General features: G+C 37.9%; 1 protein-coding gene across 2 annotated transcripts in view; it reads left to right on the top strand.

Annotated features, from left to right (window-relative positions):
• LOC133606153 (copine-8) overlaps window positions 1-15,892 on the top strand; it is a 255,190-nt gene that overhangs the window by 20,809 nt on the left and 218,489 nt on the right. The gene's annotated exons all lie outside the window — the stretch shown is intronic.

The following is a 15,892-nucleotide window of genomic DNA, read 5'->3' on the forward strand; positions in this document are numbered from 1 at the left end:
TGCTTGAATGCACAAAGGTGAGCTTTGTTAAAGTTCTTGACGTGTGTGGAGTGCTAATCAGGCATATTTGGTCACTGCATGATTGCAAGCTAATCAATGCTAACATGCTATCTCGACGAGCTGTATGTATATATTGCATCATTATGCCACGTTTGTAAGTATATTTCCCTTACGTATGTCCTTTGTGTATTTAATTTATATTTGCATGTCTCATGACACATGTGTATGCAACATTGGCTGCATTTCTGATAGTTGTTTGTATGCCATGTTGTTCTAGCAAACGTTACCCAACTTGCAAAGATTTTACAACATTTTACAGTATTGTAAATATGTGAAGATTACTGTCAACATTTCTGTCAACGAAGATATGCTTCAGTCTGTGACATACATAGTCATTTTGATAGTAGGCTAATATAGAAACTTACATCATGTGTTGCCTTCATTATAAGTCTCATACAAGTTTGTCCACACAGATTTTTTTTATTGTATTTTTGGTCCAATATGGCTCTTTCAACATTTTGGGTTGCCGACCCCTGTCCTAAACAAACCTCTTGTGGGTCCACTTCAATTTTCCAGTTTAATATATTGTTATTACTGTGTTGTTTCTGATTATGAGCTCTAATACAAGCCAGTCTTTACTCATAAAGTAAAGTATAAATTGCTTCTGCCTAGGTGCTCTTGGACTTACCACCTGGAGCCAAGGGACGTCAAGAACAAATATTCCATCACAAAAATTGATTAGCCCCCCGCACCCGACCCTCCCCCCCCATGCCCGCCTCCCCCACCCCACACACACACTGACTGTTGTTTATGGTCACGCATGCACTTGCGCACGCACACACAAAAGCAGTGTTTCTCATAAATCAAATGATCAAATGGATGACCCACCTGCAAGGCTCAAAGTTAATTTTGAAGCTTGCGTGCATGCACGCTTTAATTAAATGGCTTTATGGGTATCTATCCTATTATATAAATGTTGCAGACTCTCCCATTGTCCTTATTGGAAATACAAATGAATACCTGCTTCAATAGGATCAGTAATGTGCATGAAACGGAAGGGCATTTGTTTCCTCTAATATCCCTGTTATATCTTGTGGATAAAACAAATAAGCGACCATAAACTGGGACTTTTACTCAAATGCTAACACTTTTGACACTACATACTTTTTATTCATATGTAAAAAAAAAAGAAGGTGCTTTTACATTGTTAGCAATATCAACACTGCAATTCCAAGATGAATATTGTTGCATGTAAAACCAGCAGCTGCATGTTGGAGCACCTTTTATAAAAGGAGAAATGTGGGACTTTCTTTCTAGTGCATCTTGACAGCGTATTTATATATATTTTTTTAACCCACTCCCGACATGTTTTTGTGTCAGCCTGTGCTCTTCTCGACGACTTTCGTGCCACGGTTCTTAAGAGTGTCAGCAAACTTTAAAGCTGTTGACAATAATAACACACTGGTTCTGTGATATTCTGTCTGGCGCAGAAAAAAAGATGAGTTAAAAAAAAAAAAAAAAAAAGCCCGCAAGCCAGTTTTCTAATACATTGCTTCAGATTGCATTTTAAGTCGTCTGTATACATACAAATATTTAGAGATTGATGAGACTGTTATGCCTTCATTCATAAACACATTTAACGGAACTGTTTGAATGCAACTAAATGTGATAGTCGACCAGTCATTGATTATTTTAGTGATTAATGGACTCTTCAGATTTTGAAACGTACACATACTCAGTGGCTCTAATTTTGCCATCGGCTTTTAAAGTAGCAGTAGAGTGGAAAAACAAGTTGACTTTTTATGTGCCTATTTGTGTTCCATTGTATCCGTTAAACCATACTTGCCAACCTTGAGACCTCCGATTTCGGGGGGTGGGGGCGTGGTCGGGGTGGGGCGGGGGCGTGGCTGAAAGGGGAGGAGTATATTTACAGCTAGAATTCACCAAGTCAAGTATTTCATATATATATATATACAGTATGTGTATATGTATATATATATATATATATATATATATATATATATATATATATATATATATATATATATATATATATATATAGCTAGAATTAACTGAAATGTAGGTGAGCGACTTGTCCAGGGTGTACCCCGCCTTCCGCCCGATTGTAGCTGAGATAGGCTCCAGCGCCCCCCGCGACCCCAAAAGGGAATAAGCGGTAGAAAATGGATGGATGGAATAACTGAAAGTGAAGTATTTTCCAAATACCTGGCTATGTCTTTTTATACTCTGGCTTTTTTTTGTATATATATATATATATATATATATATATATATATATATATATATATATATATATATATATATATATATATATATATATATATATATATATATATATATATATACATATATATCAATCTATATCTATCAAGAGGTTACCATGGCGAGAAAACATGGAGAGACTGCCAGTTATCTAGTCTCCACCAGTTGCAGAAAATGTGCCATCAGTACAACTGGACAGTGCTGTTTCAGTTCCATCACCAGGACCATCAGTGAGTCAGACACAAACTAGTCTAAACATTGAACCAGATTCAAGGGCTGCTGAGTTGCCATCATCAGAACCCAGATCACCCACAACAAAAACCCCACCAGTGATCCGCAGGTACCCAGAAAGGTTTCGAGTACCACCAAAAAAACAGAATCTCTGAAGACAGTATAAAAATCTGTGTTAAAGATGTACAAATACTGTTTGTATAATAAGCATGTTATTGTTTACAAATGAGGGTTAAGAGTTCAGTACTAAAAAAAAAAAAAAAGAATGTGGCTTAAATACAGTTTTTTAATTGAGCTGCTGCATTTTTTGGTTGGGTTGTTTATTTCTTTTGAGTAACTTCTACATTTCTAAAAGGGGAGGAATGTAATAGAGTGATCTATGTTTGTCTGTTGCCATCTCCTGGTGAATGTTGGCTATAGCGTACTGGGGTTACTTTTTGGTTGGCCAATGGTTTACGTGGTGTTGCGCACCTGACGTCAAGTGTGTGAGTCTGTTCTGAAGTCTACAGTAAAGAGACGTACTTCATCACCTCGCCTGTTTATTACAACAACATTGCTCCATGCGGACCCTCCAGGTCCGCATGGAGCAATGTTGTTGTAATATATTGAGTTGGAGGCAATAAACAGGCGAGGTGATGAAGTACGTCTCTTTACTGTAGACTTCAGAACAGACTCACACACTTGAGGGGGCGTGGCCTCCAGGTCCGCCTGAATTTCGGGAGATTTTCGAGAGAATATTTGTCCCGGGAGGTTTTCGGGAGTAACGCTGAATTTCGGGAGCCTCCCGGAAAATCCGGGAGGGTTGGCAAGTATGCGTTAAACCATATCCAATTTTGTTTACATTCCGCAAGTATGAGAAAACACCGTTTAAACGTCACAAAATGCCACAAATTCAGTCAGCCATTTTGAATATTCTGCTCCGAATACCTTTGGCTATTTTCGGACAATGACATCACTGGAGTAATGCTTCTGCACTCTGACCATATTATCAGATCAGTCATACTGGAAATACGCAAACATTCGAAAGAGATGTAACGTTAATTATTCAGAATCCTTACGTAAGACAATAATTCATATGCTTGGCTTTTTCTATGCGTTGAAAATCGTGAATAAATAGCTAACAATTTAGTCAACAGATCGAGGGTCATTACACTCTAAAAACATCCAAAAAGCGGCAAAAATGCTCCATTTACACGTTGTGACCTGAAAATGTATCAAATATGAGTGATGCTGTTGTTATAAGCGCCAACGCAGACGGACTATTTTAGCGGCGCATTGATAGCAGTGAGCTAATGCTATCTTATGTTGCTGTTGTTGACACACTATAAGCTGGCGGCTGCTTCCGCTTTGTCTAAACATGCTAAAAGTAATTTCTAGATTATAATTCTTGTATCTGTCACTTGTTAGTAGACAAATGTAGCCATGGACCCACAGGCTGGTCGACTTTCACATCCCGAGATGGGGAAAAAGACCCCAAAAGACTTTTCCAGCAGGAGCTTCTTTTTTTGTTTTGTTTAACCCTTCTTGAGGACTGTGATGTGAGTGATTCTTCATCTAAACGGAATTATGCAAGCGTCCTGTCGGTCGGCATCCCAGCAAGAGTATAAATATTACAGTAAGTGTTTGTTTTATTGTGGTTTGTTATGGTTAGTGTTAGGGGGGTGGGAAAAAATCGATTCGAATTCGAATTGCGATTCTCACCTTGTGCGATTCAGAATCGATTCTCATTTAAAAAAAACATTTTTTAATTAATCAATCCAACAAAACAATACACAGCAATACCATAACAATGCAATCCAATTCCAAAACCAAACCTGACCCAACAACACTTAGAACTGCAATAAACAGAGCAATTGAGAGGGGACACAAACTCGACACAGAACAAACCAAAAGTAGTGAAACAAAAATGAATATTATCAACAACAGTATCAATATTAGTTACAATTTCAACATAGCAGTGATTAAACATCCCTCATTGACATTATCATTAGACATTTATATATATATAAAAAAAAGACATAGCAGGTATTTTATCCAAAAATGCGACTATCGACAAATCCAGCAACATTTTTGTTTATCTTATTTCACACTTTTGGGACGTATCATGAACGCACATATTGCTCCTCTCAAAAAGGAATGTGCCAGTCATTAATTTCAAGTGATTTCACTCAAGCCTGCTTTTGAATTATAAAGAGAGGCCGAATCTTAAAACGAGGTCACAATTGTAACTGGCCTGAAGGCTGCACCAACTGTGTTCCTAATGGAGTTTCTATAAAACTGTGCCAGCATATTATCTTCAGCCATTTAATCCTGCTTTTGTACTTGTCTCTTAATGCCAGCTATTACTAAAAACACCTATTATGTAAAAAATGATTTCCAAGTTTTGTCTCATAGCAATGAAGCCATTATGCATTGCTTGTCTCTACACAATGAAGATATAGTCTGATGATTTTATAGAAAATGTTGCTCCAGACAGACAAGTTAACACTTAAGTTAAAATAGACAAACGTTTGGAGAGCCCAGACTTCCGCCAGACCCTAGTTCCCAATATTAAAAAAAAGTCCAGAATCTGGACAGTGATTCAGAGCAGCCCCAAAATTTGAGCTATTTAAAGCGTAATAAAAGTCAGTCTCCAATTTTTTTGTCTCTGCTCAGCCTCTAGAATACACACTTAGAAGTTGAATCTCATATTGTATCCCGCATCAAGCACACAATCTTTATCAATTGTTCATTATTCCATTTATGACATTTCCTCAAGGGTTCATCCAAATCGGTCCATAACTTTAATGTTATGTTTCTAACTAACAAACATACAGACAACATCTTGCCATTGCATAACCTCCTTGCAAAGGTATTCAAGCAATTGCAAACATTTATCTTGCTGAACTGTACTTGAAGTTATTGGGCAAGAGCCAAGAAAAGGATACAAAGTATGTTGGATAATTATAGGTCATGTAAGACCAGGTCTTATAATTGTAAATATTGATAATGATAAACAAATTGTACTCTTGTTTCTATTTATTGTTTTGGGTGACTTATTTGACTTGTCAACAATAAGTCATGTGATACCCAAAGGAAACGTTACACCCACTGTTATCTGTGCAAACATTGTTTGTGCAAACACTGTTATGGATTGGATTCAACCAGTGAATTTACTATAGCCCAAGCCCCAAGCCTACCACACTGTCTATGTGCACATGGACACAATTAATCAGATTAAAAGCCTAACTGGAATAAAAATGCTTCATGTAAACACCCCATTCTTAATATTCTGACCCGATCACACACATTCGGATCAAAATTTAATTACAATTGAGACAGGTTGTTTATGCCGATAGTCATTCAGATTGGAAGCACATGAAAACACTTCCTCCGAAATACGGGTCAAAATTAGCCTTAGTGCTCCATGTCTTTGACGTCAACTATACTTTGGTGGTGGAGGGGGACTAAATTTAATAGTCTCAGAATGAAATGCTTGTTTTGCTGCTGTCTTCCCTATTCAACATGTACATCAATAGCATTCTATACAGGTGAGTTTTTTGCTCTGAAACCGAGACGAGCAAAAACAAAAGTATGGTCTGGAGTGTCATGTTGTCGTCTCAACGAGTTGTTTTATTCACAACCTTATAGCTACTCCAAGTGCTAACTGCTACCCTCAGGCTTATAACATGAGGACACGTCCTGATTACGTCATGTCTGCGACTACAGAAACTACGGCAACCTGTACACAACGTAGAGGGCAGAGAGCAGCTCCATTTCAAAAAGAGAGGTAAAACTAAAGTAGCGAACAGAAGGAAAATTGGACAAGCAGAAATGCACAGATCCACTTCCGTTTATGGTATGTGCTGCGTATGTCAATATAAAGTATTCCGATTTAAGGTGTGATGCATGAAAATGCACGTCATAATCGAATAATTTATTTTCAGGGTCCATGTGCACAGTAACTTTCTAATCCAAATTCTGATCAGACTAAACACATTTTGCCCATTTACACATACCTAAAATTATTACGTGTTGACTGAATTTGTAGGCATTTTGTAAAACTTCATGACATTTCAAATAGATCCTTAGGAATCCAACATGTTAAGTCACTAGACGATGTTTCACAATATTTATCTATCTTGTTGCCTTGTTTGTTTACATCGATCCTTTTGTTTGTGCAATACCACCTTTGTCTGCTATGACCAGGTTAGGATTAACCCTTGTTGACTGAATTGATAAAAGGTTGAATAATGATCAAACAACCACAATATTATCAAGGTCTTGGGCATGACTACGGCTCAATCCAAATTCTTCCTCTTCCCCCTTGCCCTTTCGCCCTTTGTCTTAACCCTTTCCTTTGGCTTTTGGAATCTAGTGCCACGGCGAAGTGTTGAAAATACGCCCCTAGGATTTCGGACGTTGCTTGAGTTTCGCAACGTCATAATTTCTCGCCGTTTGCTAGCAGAGACGTAAAGCAGATGTTTCAATATGCTGTCACACAGGATGTTTGGCTTTGCTTGGGCTCTTTTTTGTATGTATTGTTTTGTAAATGTACAGGCTTTTCACCAGCATGGTTTATTTTACATTACTGATGAGGAAGATAAGAAAAATAAGCAACACAGTATTCAGAAGCAATAACCTACGGTAACTTCAACTGCGTTGTTAGCTTGTTGTAACAAGCGGTCAAAACATACAATAAACAATTCAAAACATGACTTTTGTAGCTGTGCTGTTTATTCTTTCTACATTAATAAAACCAAAAATTACTGGAACTCAAATCGTTTGAACAAGCGATACAAAAATACAACAAACATTTAAAAAAGTAGCAAAGGATTAACAGTGTCATTGTTGTGAACATCAATAATTGAGCTTGTTACTTACATTTGTAGGCTTCTGTTTTTGTTTGCTGCCATAGCTTTTAGCAGGCACAGTGTAATGTGGGAAATTTCTCCTCGAGCTCAGTTTGTTTTAAAGGGATGAGTGGCCCGAACACTTGGCTCTTCCCCGTACCTGAAGGAGAACCAATTGATTTACGTGAATGCGCAAAACCAAGTGCTAAGACAGGGGTCGGCAACCCAAAATGTTGAAGGAGCCATATTGGACCATATTGTCTGGAGCCGCAAAAAAATAAAAGCCTTCTATAAGGCTTATAATGACAGCAAGACAAAGTGTACTGTAAATGTCTATATTAGCTTATACTAGCCAATTGACGGAAATGTTGAAATTTAATATTTACTCTACACATTTTTACAACATTGGAGAACATTAGTAAAACGGAGGCTTTTCAGAGGGTGCGATAACTGCTGGAAATGACTGGCTTAGAATGGCCAAAGGTATAGATGTGTGTGTCCAAGTTAAAGGAAATGGCAGGCTGTCTTCTTCTAATGGATTTATTACAATCTTTGGCGAGCTGGGTAACGTTTGCTGTGGTCTGGAACAACATGGCACACAAACAACTATCAGAAATGCAGCCAATATTACATACAGCTATGTGACATGAGACATGCAAATATGAATTAAATACACAGAGGACATAAGTAAAGGAAATTAAATTAGCTCAAATATACCAACAAACGAGGCATAATGATGCAATATGTACATACAGCTAGCCTAAATACATGTTAGCATCGATTAGCTTGCAGTCATGTACTCAATCAATCAATGTTTATTTATATAGCCCTAAATCACAAGTGTCTCAAAGGGCTGCACAAGCCACAATGACGTCCTCGGTACAAAGCTCACATAAGGGCAAGGAAAAACTCACCCCAGTGGGACGTCGATGTGAATGACTATGAGAAACCTTGGAGAGGACCGCATATGTGGGTAACCCCCCCCCCCCCTCTAGGGGAGACCGAATGCAATGGATGTCGAGTGGGTCTGACATAATATTGTGAGAGTCCAGTCCATAGTGGATCCAACACAATAGTAAGAGTCCAGTCCATAGTGGGGCCAGCAGGACACCATCCCGAGCGGAGACGGGTCAGCAGCGCAGAGATGTTCCCAGCCGATGCACAGACGATGTACTGACTAATTGTACCTGATTAGCACTTCACACAAGATAATAACATCAACAAAGCTCACCTTTGTACATTCACGCACAGCATAAAACGTTTGGTGGACAATATGAGTCAAAAGAGTGGCAAAAAACATGTCTTTCTGTGGCAGCGTCAGAGAAAGTTATACATGTAAACTAACTGTTGCGTCACAGTCCACACAACTACAGTGAGTTCAAGGACCACCAAAATTAGAAGGACAAAACGGCGCTTGCCAAATACTCTCATCAGTGAAGCATAAACAGAAACATATTAAACAGTGGGGTTTCTAACAATTACGAAGGTGTGTGTGATGTTTTTCCTCCCATAGAAACCATATTAAAACAAAAACATATTTTTTCCCCCCATCATTTTCCATTAACATACATTTTTGAAAAAGTTCCAGGGAGCCGCTAGGGCGGCGCCTAAGAGTTGGAGGTTGCCGACCCCTGGGCTAAGACAAGGGGGAAGGGGAGAATTCGGATTGAGCCTATTCTTTGCGACAAATTCCCTTTGAACCGATCCAGTGGACTTTATAGCATGGATTGTATTGTATATAAAACATACATTGCTGTTTCTGCTACAAAACAACTACGCAAATCTGTATCTGTTTGAAGCATGATTTGCATAAAGAGCAAAAAAAAAAGAAAAAAGGAGCCCCTTCTTGGTCTCAAGCTGACCGAGCCGCTATCTATTATCGAAAGGTATCTCACTCCCCCTCCAATCTATGGGATGGGATTGCGTTGACCTTTTTGGCCCTCAAAGAGCTCGGATAATAACCCTCTTTTTGAAGACAACACTGACAAGCATCACTCTGAGGCCACGTTGGGGTCGCCCGCTGAGCTGCGCGTTCGTCGGCAGCTAAAAGCACAAAAGGATGTGTGCAAGTGTGCGTAACAACGCCGTGGCCGACTATTCCTGTCTGTTTATATGTGGTTTTTAGCAGCAGGGAGCTCGCTTGGTTTTGATTGAGAACACAGTGGTGGCAGCAATCAGCGAGACAAAGCGATATTGAAGGAACCTTTCTGGGCTGCCATGAATGGATCTCTTTAATTGATGCATTGGACTTGTCTTTCATTTGGAGTGTGTTCTTGTGTGTTTTGAGAGTCTTGTCCGGCTAAAATAGTGTTGTGTAATCTGGTTGTGCCTTTTAGAGTCAAGGCTGTAAAGATTTATGCACTTTGAGGAAATTGCAATCGACCCCTCTCCTTCTGTTGTTCTTTTTCATTCTGCTGGTTTACTTCACTAGTCACCATACGGGTGCTGCGCTACAACATTTGACTTAAATTGTGTTCAAGTGCAAACACAAAACCTGCCTCCTTTCCTGTTGATCAAAGTGTAGAGTTATGAGAACATGGTTTGATAGAATCAGATGGAGTTTGAGTTTGAGTTTGAGTTTGAGTTTATTTCGAACATGCAAGCATACAACATGATACATCACAATCTCCAGTTTCTCTTTTCAACATGTTCGAAAAGGAGTAGGAAGAAGCAGAGATGGAGAGTTATTGATTGTGGTCAATGGAGAGTTATTGATTGTGGTCAATTGATTAGATTCAAAATGACGTCGCGTCCGTCTCATTGAATACGCGTGGTGGTCCAGCCAGCGTGTGTTCTCGGTGGTTACTCGGCGCAGAATCCCTCGCAAGGTTATCAAGAATGACGGAAGAGTGCAAGATTTTATGAAAGACGACGGCAAAAGTAGCACATACTCCAGTCCAAGGGAACAGAGTCGAAGAATGCAAGAGTTTGCAGCGATCACTCCGATAAAGGTGTGTTTGATATGCTTTTAACATTTAGTGTTTCCCATTTGAATATTATCTTGATATTATTTGTATTTCTTAGATCACATGTTTGCTACGAGTGTTTTGTAAAGCACCAACTTGGCAAATTTAAATAAAATAAATCAAATTAGAACCCAAAAGAGTTAAGGGCAACAATAATAAATGAAGCTTTCAGCACGTACACAATGTTGTTCTCTTTAGTTATATTTTGATAAATATGTGGAAAAACACTTGTACTCGTAAACGGCGCATGCAACAGCAAGGGCAGAAAACAAACATGACTGTAGACACAAATGCAAATCATGAAATGCAACCTTACCTGAGAAAAACTGCATATTTATCCGGGAGAGTCTTGATACCGATGTCCTTGACCCAGCCACACACAAAGAAGTTGTAGACCTCAATGCTTTTCCAAGTTTTCATCTGTTTTGTCGTGTAGAATGATGTCTGGAGCACAATAGTTTGATATGTAGGGAACTCCACCGACAAATAATCCTTTATCACTCGACAAATCTTTTTTTTTGATAAAGTATAGGGATCTATTCCATTGTATAGTTGGATTTTTGCTCATATCTGCTTTTTGCAGGAATATAAATGCCCCTTGTGTTACTCAGATAGTTTGCGCCCTGCTTGCTGTACAACAACCATTTTAGCTTGGTTGACCACCACAGGTTTTCACTTCCGGGAAGAAATCACTTGTCGGAATACAAGCAATAGGCACACACACATCATGCTAGTACATAGTGCTTTAAAGGAGAACTTTGGATTTTTTTTTTTAATGCATTCTTACTCGTAAATAATCATTAGCAAAGTCAATTAACAACTGAGCCAATGGGAGTCCCTCTATCCCACGCTTTAAAAAACATCCAAAAGCCTCCATCATTGTTTTATATACACGCTTTAAGTATATATGTTATGTAGTAACACACATGGCAAACTTTTGTGAGTGACAACAAAGACTGCTTTTGAACAATCGGTGATCCAAAACCTTATATTTTTGAGCCTGAATATAAAGAGGATGATCTACAAGTTTTAGAAGCTGTGCAATAAACAGATGCAGTTTTAGTCAAACACTAAGCATCATGTCGCTGTATTGCTAAGATATACAAACTACGTACATAATAAAACAATCACTTACTGCACAATGTCTGCTCTCACTGGGATGCCGACTGATGGGATGTTCATATCTTCCCGTTTAGACGAAGAATTAATTATAATTGTCACACAGGATTAAAAAAAAAAAGGTGCTGCAAACGAGCGTCTTTTCGTGTTATTCTCGCTATTGATAAGTTAAAAGTCAAAGTTGGCCAACTTCTCGGTTTATAGCCACATCCTTCTACAGGTGAGAGGCATGATTTATAATGAAGAGTTAACTTTCACCTGCTCAGAGGCGATGCAGCAGCAGCAGCTCATTATATTAATATCAATATAGCAGCATAAGCTAGTTAGCTCTCTGTGATCAAGGCACCACTAAAAATTGTTAATCTTCATAAGAACTTATAATAACAATATTGCTAATACTTTGTTTGTATTGAGGTAACGAGATGTAAATTGAGTATTGTTGGTGGTTTTTGAATGTGTTTTAGATAGGGCTGAAACGACGCGTCGACGTAGTCGACGTCATCGGTTACATAAATACGTCGAGGACGTTTTTGTTCGTCGACGCGTCGCATATTTACGTCACACTACCGTCATGGCGGAGCGCAAAGCAGACGATGCGAGCGGTGCGAGCGAGGGGAAAAAAGCACGCCAAAAGTCGTCAAAAGTGTGGGAGTATTTCAATAAACGGCCTAAGAAGAAACGCTACTTTTACTCCGCTACTTTTATCTACATTCAGCTCGCTACTCGCTACTAATTTTTATCGATCTGTTAATGCACGCTTTGTTTGTTTTGGTCTGTCAGACAGACTTTCAAAGTGCCTGCCTTACTGGTGACGTTTCACTTCGTTCCACCAATCAGATGCAGTCACTGGTGACGTTGGACCAATCAAACAGAGCCAGGGGTCACATGACATGACTGGCTCCGAGCTAACTTCGGGTGTTACCATTTAGTGGTCAATTGTACGGAATATGCACTGTACTGTGCAATCTACTAATAAAAGTTCCAATCAATCAATCAAAAGTGTGAAGGAAAAAAGACCCTTTTTTTATTTCAACCGTAAAGACTGACTGCACAGTTCCTGTCTTCACAATAAAAGTCCCGCTCCATCGCGCCTGCGCTTTCAAAATAAGAGTCTCCGAAAGCCAGCGCAAACAAGCTAGCAAGCTACGGAGTTTGCCGCCAATGTATTTCTTGTAAAGGGTATAAAAACGAATATGGAAGGTGGACAAATAAGATGCCAAATAACAACCACTTTCATGTGGTATTAGACAGAAAGGAGGAACTTTTTTTCTCCTCCATTTGAAAACGTGGACGTTACCAGCACTGCTTCCTGATTACAATCAATGCAAGTCATCAGAATCAGGTAATACACCAACTTATATTCTTGTCTTCATGAAAGAAAGGAATCTATATGTTAAACATGCATGTATAATTATTAAAACACCTTTAACATGTAAACAAAAACGGCAAAATAAATAAATATAAATTATATACTGTATATATCAATGTATGTATATATATGTATGTATGTATGTGTGTGTGTGTGTGTGTGTGTGTGTGTGTGTGTGTGTGTGTGTGTGTGTGTGTATATATACACACATTTATATATATATATATATATATATATATATATATATATATATATATATATATATATATATATATATATATATATATATATATGTGTGTGTATGTTACTCAGTACTTGAGTAGTTTTTTCACAACATACTTTTTACTTTTACTCAAGTAAATATTTGGGTGACTACTCCTTACTTTTACTTGAGTAATAAATCTCTAAAGTAACAGTACTCTTACTTGAGTACAATTTCTGGCTACTCTACCCACCTCTGCTAATAATGTTGTTGTATGTACACTGTGTCGAGCGGAAATGGCCTATCATAGCAGCACAACGGCAGCGTTCTTGCCATCACCATCAACTAGTCAATCATCCGCGTGAGTATACGTTGTCATCATTACACAAAAACATGAATGTGTCATTTGTATCTGCGTTGTAAATTCATAAACTAAAGCACCGTTTCGCTCTGAGAGGAGCGTTTGGCGTGCCTGTTCAGTGTTTACAAAGACGCGCTCCTCTTTAACGCTAACGTTAATTAGTTGTGCAAATACCTTTTACAACATTAACAATTACGTATACTATGTACAAACGAACAATTAACTTTCACTTTAATCATACTATCATTGTTGTGTTATTAAGCAAAATAAGCAAAAGTTTTACTTTTGTTGAAATGTTTACACTGTTGTTACAGAATATTTCGTTTTGCACTTTTTTGTATTGGATGTTTATCTTTATTTTTGCACATTTTAGCAAATAAGCAATACTTTTACTTTTGTTGAAATGTTTACACTGTTGTTACAGAATATTTCCGTTTTGCACTTTTTTGAATTGGATGTTTATCTTTATTTTTGCACATTTTAAAGCAAAATAAGCAATACTTTTACTTTTGAAATGCTTATACTATTGCAGAATATTAAGATTTGCACTGGATGTTTACTTTTATATTTGCACATTAAAAGCAAATAAGCTACTTTTAATTTTGTTAAATGTTTACATTGTTACAGAATATTTTGTCATGTTGTTGTCAATGTTGACTGAGTGGCCATACTTTTTTTTTTGTAAATAAAAGCCATGCCTTTTGAAAAAAACTGGCCTACATTTATTTTTTCATCTTCATTTTAAATTAAAAAAATAATCGGTAAAAGGAAAAATAATCTATAGATTAATCGAAAAAATAATCTATAGATTAACCGATTAATCGAAAAAAATAATCTATAGATTAATCGATAGAAAAATAACCGTTAGCTGCAGCCTTAGTTTTAGATTGCTTTGTGGGCGAAATAGTGTACTCCCATGAGCTGCTTAGTTAGCCACCTCGTACTTACCGTATGTTATGATTTAGAACGCATTAAAAAAAAGAACATACGTGTTGCTGTCTCACCTAAGGATTGTGAATGATAAGAAACAATCCCAAAAAGTGCAGTTCCCCTTTAAGGGAAGAACTGGTAGGTGTGTGCAGTTGCCTTTTTCTCAAGGTTACACAGATGTGCTCTCATTTCAAAATGCATGAGGACCTCTGCAAGGACATGCTTTTTACATTAGCAGCTAAAACAGCTTGCTCGCTTGCCTCTACAGTATATCATATTTTTTAAATGATAAACAGCATGACTTTGCTTGTACCTCAGGTATAACCAAATCAATATTTAAAAAAAAAAATTGCATTAAGTAGTGCTGTATTGACTTATTGTATATTATTTGCAGTGACAGCATCTTTTTCCAAATGAGTTGAGAATTTGTATCAGATTTTTCATTATATCAATAATGGGTGCACACTTCTACGTCACACAAGTGTAAGAGCTCAATGCAATATCTTGGTCAGAGACCACATTTAAAAGTTGGAAAATAAGGGCAAGACACAAATTAAATGTAAAAAATATATTCAAACAATCTTCTTATTAATTAAAATTAGGGGTAAGCATTTGCTACGGCAGGTTAAAGATGCCTTATTATGCAAAACCAACTTTCTTTTACTTATTGGTACCTGCTGTTGTGTATTTGGGATCTGCATAAGTCCCGAAAATTTGAAATCAAACCGTGGAGGCCTGGCAGAGATATTTATAAACCATTCTTGCCTTTCTTCATACTTTTAGGAAACGAGCCATTTGGAATTTGCCCAATCGGTGGCGTTTTTGCCATTTGTGACGTCAGCGGATTATCCATATATGGTATAGATTTACCCAAAGTGCATTGCGCAGTATAATCTGATAATGTAATCAATTGGCTCCTCCTTTTTACACTATCCTCTTGTTGTAGGGCAGACTGGCTCGTACATGCACATACATCCTCCACTATTGTCATTTCTAATACGAAGTAGTGTATAGTTCAAACTTATATCTGTCAGTAGAATCCAAAGGGAGGCGCTAAAAACTACAACAAGGATGGCGGGGAAAAGAAAACATTTGAAGTGGAGGCACGTAAATGATGGTGCGTTCCATTTGTACTGGGAAGTCGGAATTTCCAAGTTCCTCGTCGGAATTTCAACTGGAACGCCCCTCGAGGTCGGATTACCGACTCAGAAAGTCGGAGCATTCTCACCACCCCCGAATGCGTTTTAAAATGGCTGCTCTGGATGTAAACAGTGATGTCAGCTTCTGTTATTTGTACTTCTGGTTAGTTTTAGCCGCAGTAAATCAGCCATATATATAATGTATCGTTGTATGTTTATATATGGTAGTATTAACTGCAAATATTTATTGTGGTATTTACGGTGTACGTCGCTCACAACTCTGGTGTGACATAATTCCCAGCTCTGACTTTCCATTTCCGATGTAAACGGAACACAGCATAAGACCTCCCACAAAACAGTACATCCTGAAGAGACGGCCAGAAAGCAGCTTGAAGATGGTCTGTAAATCATAATCTATGTAACATTTTAATCAAATAACCACCATTACATGTTATTACAAG

This window comes from Nerophis lumbriciformis, linkage group LG05, assembly GCF_033978685.3.
Source record: "Nerophis lumbriciformis linkage group LG05, RoL_Nlum_v2.1, whole genome shotgun sequence".
Classification (NCBI taxonomy): domain Eukaryota; kingdom Metazoa; phylum Chordata; class Actinopteri; order Syngnathiformes; family Syngnathidae; genus Nerophis; species Nerophis lumbriciformis.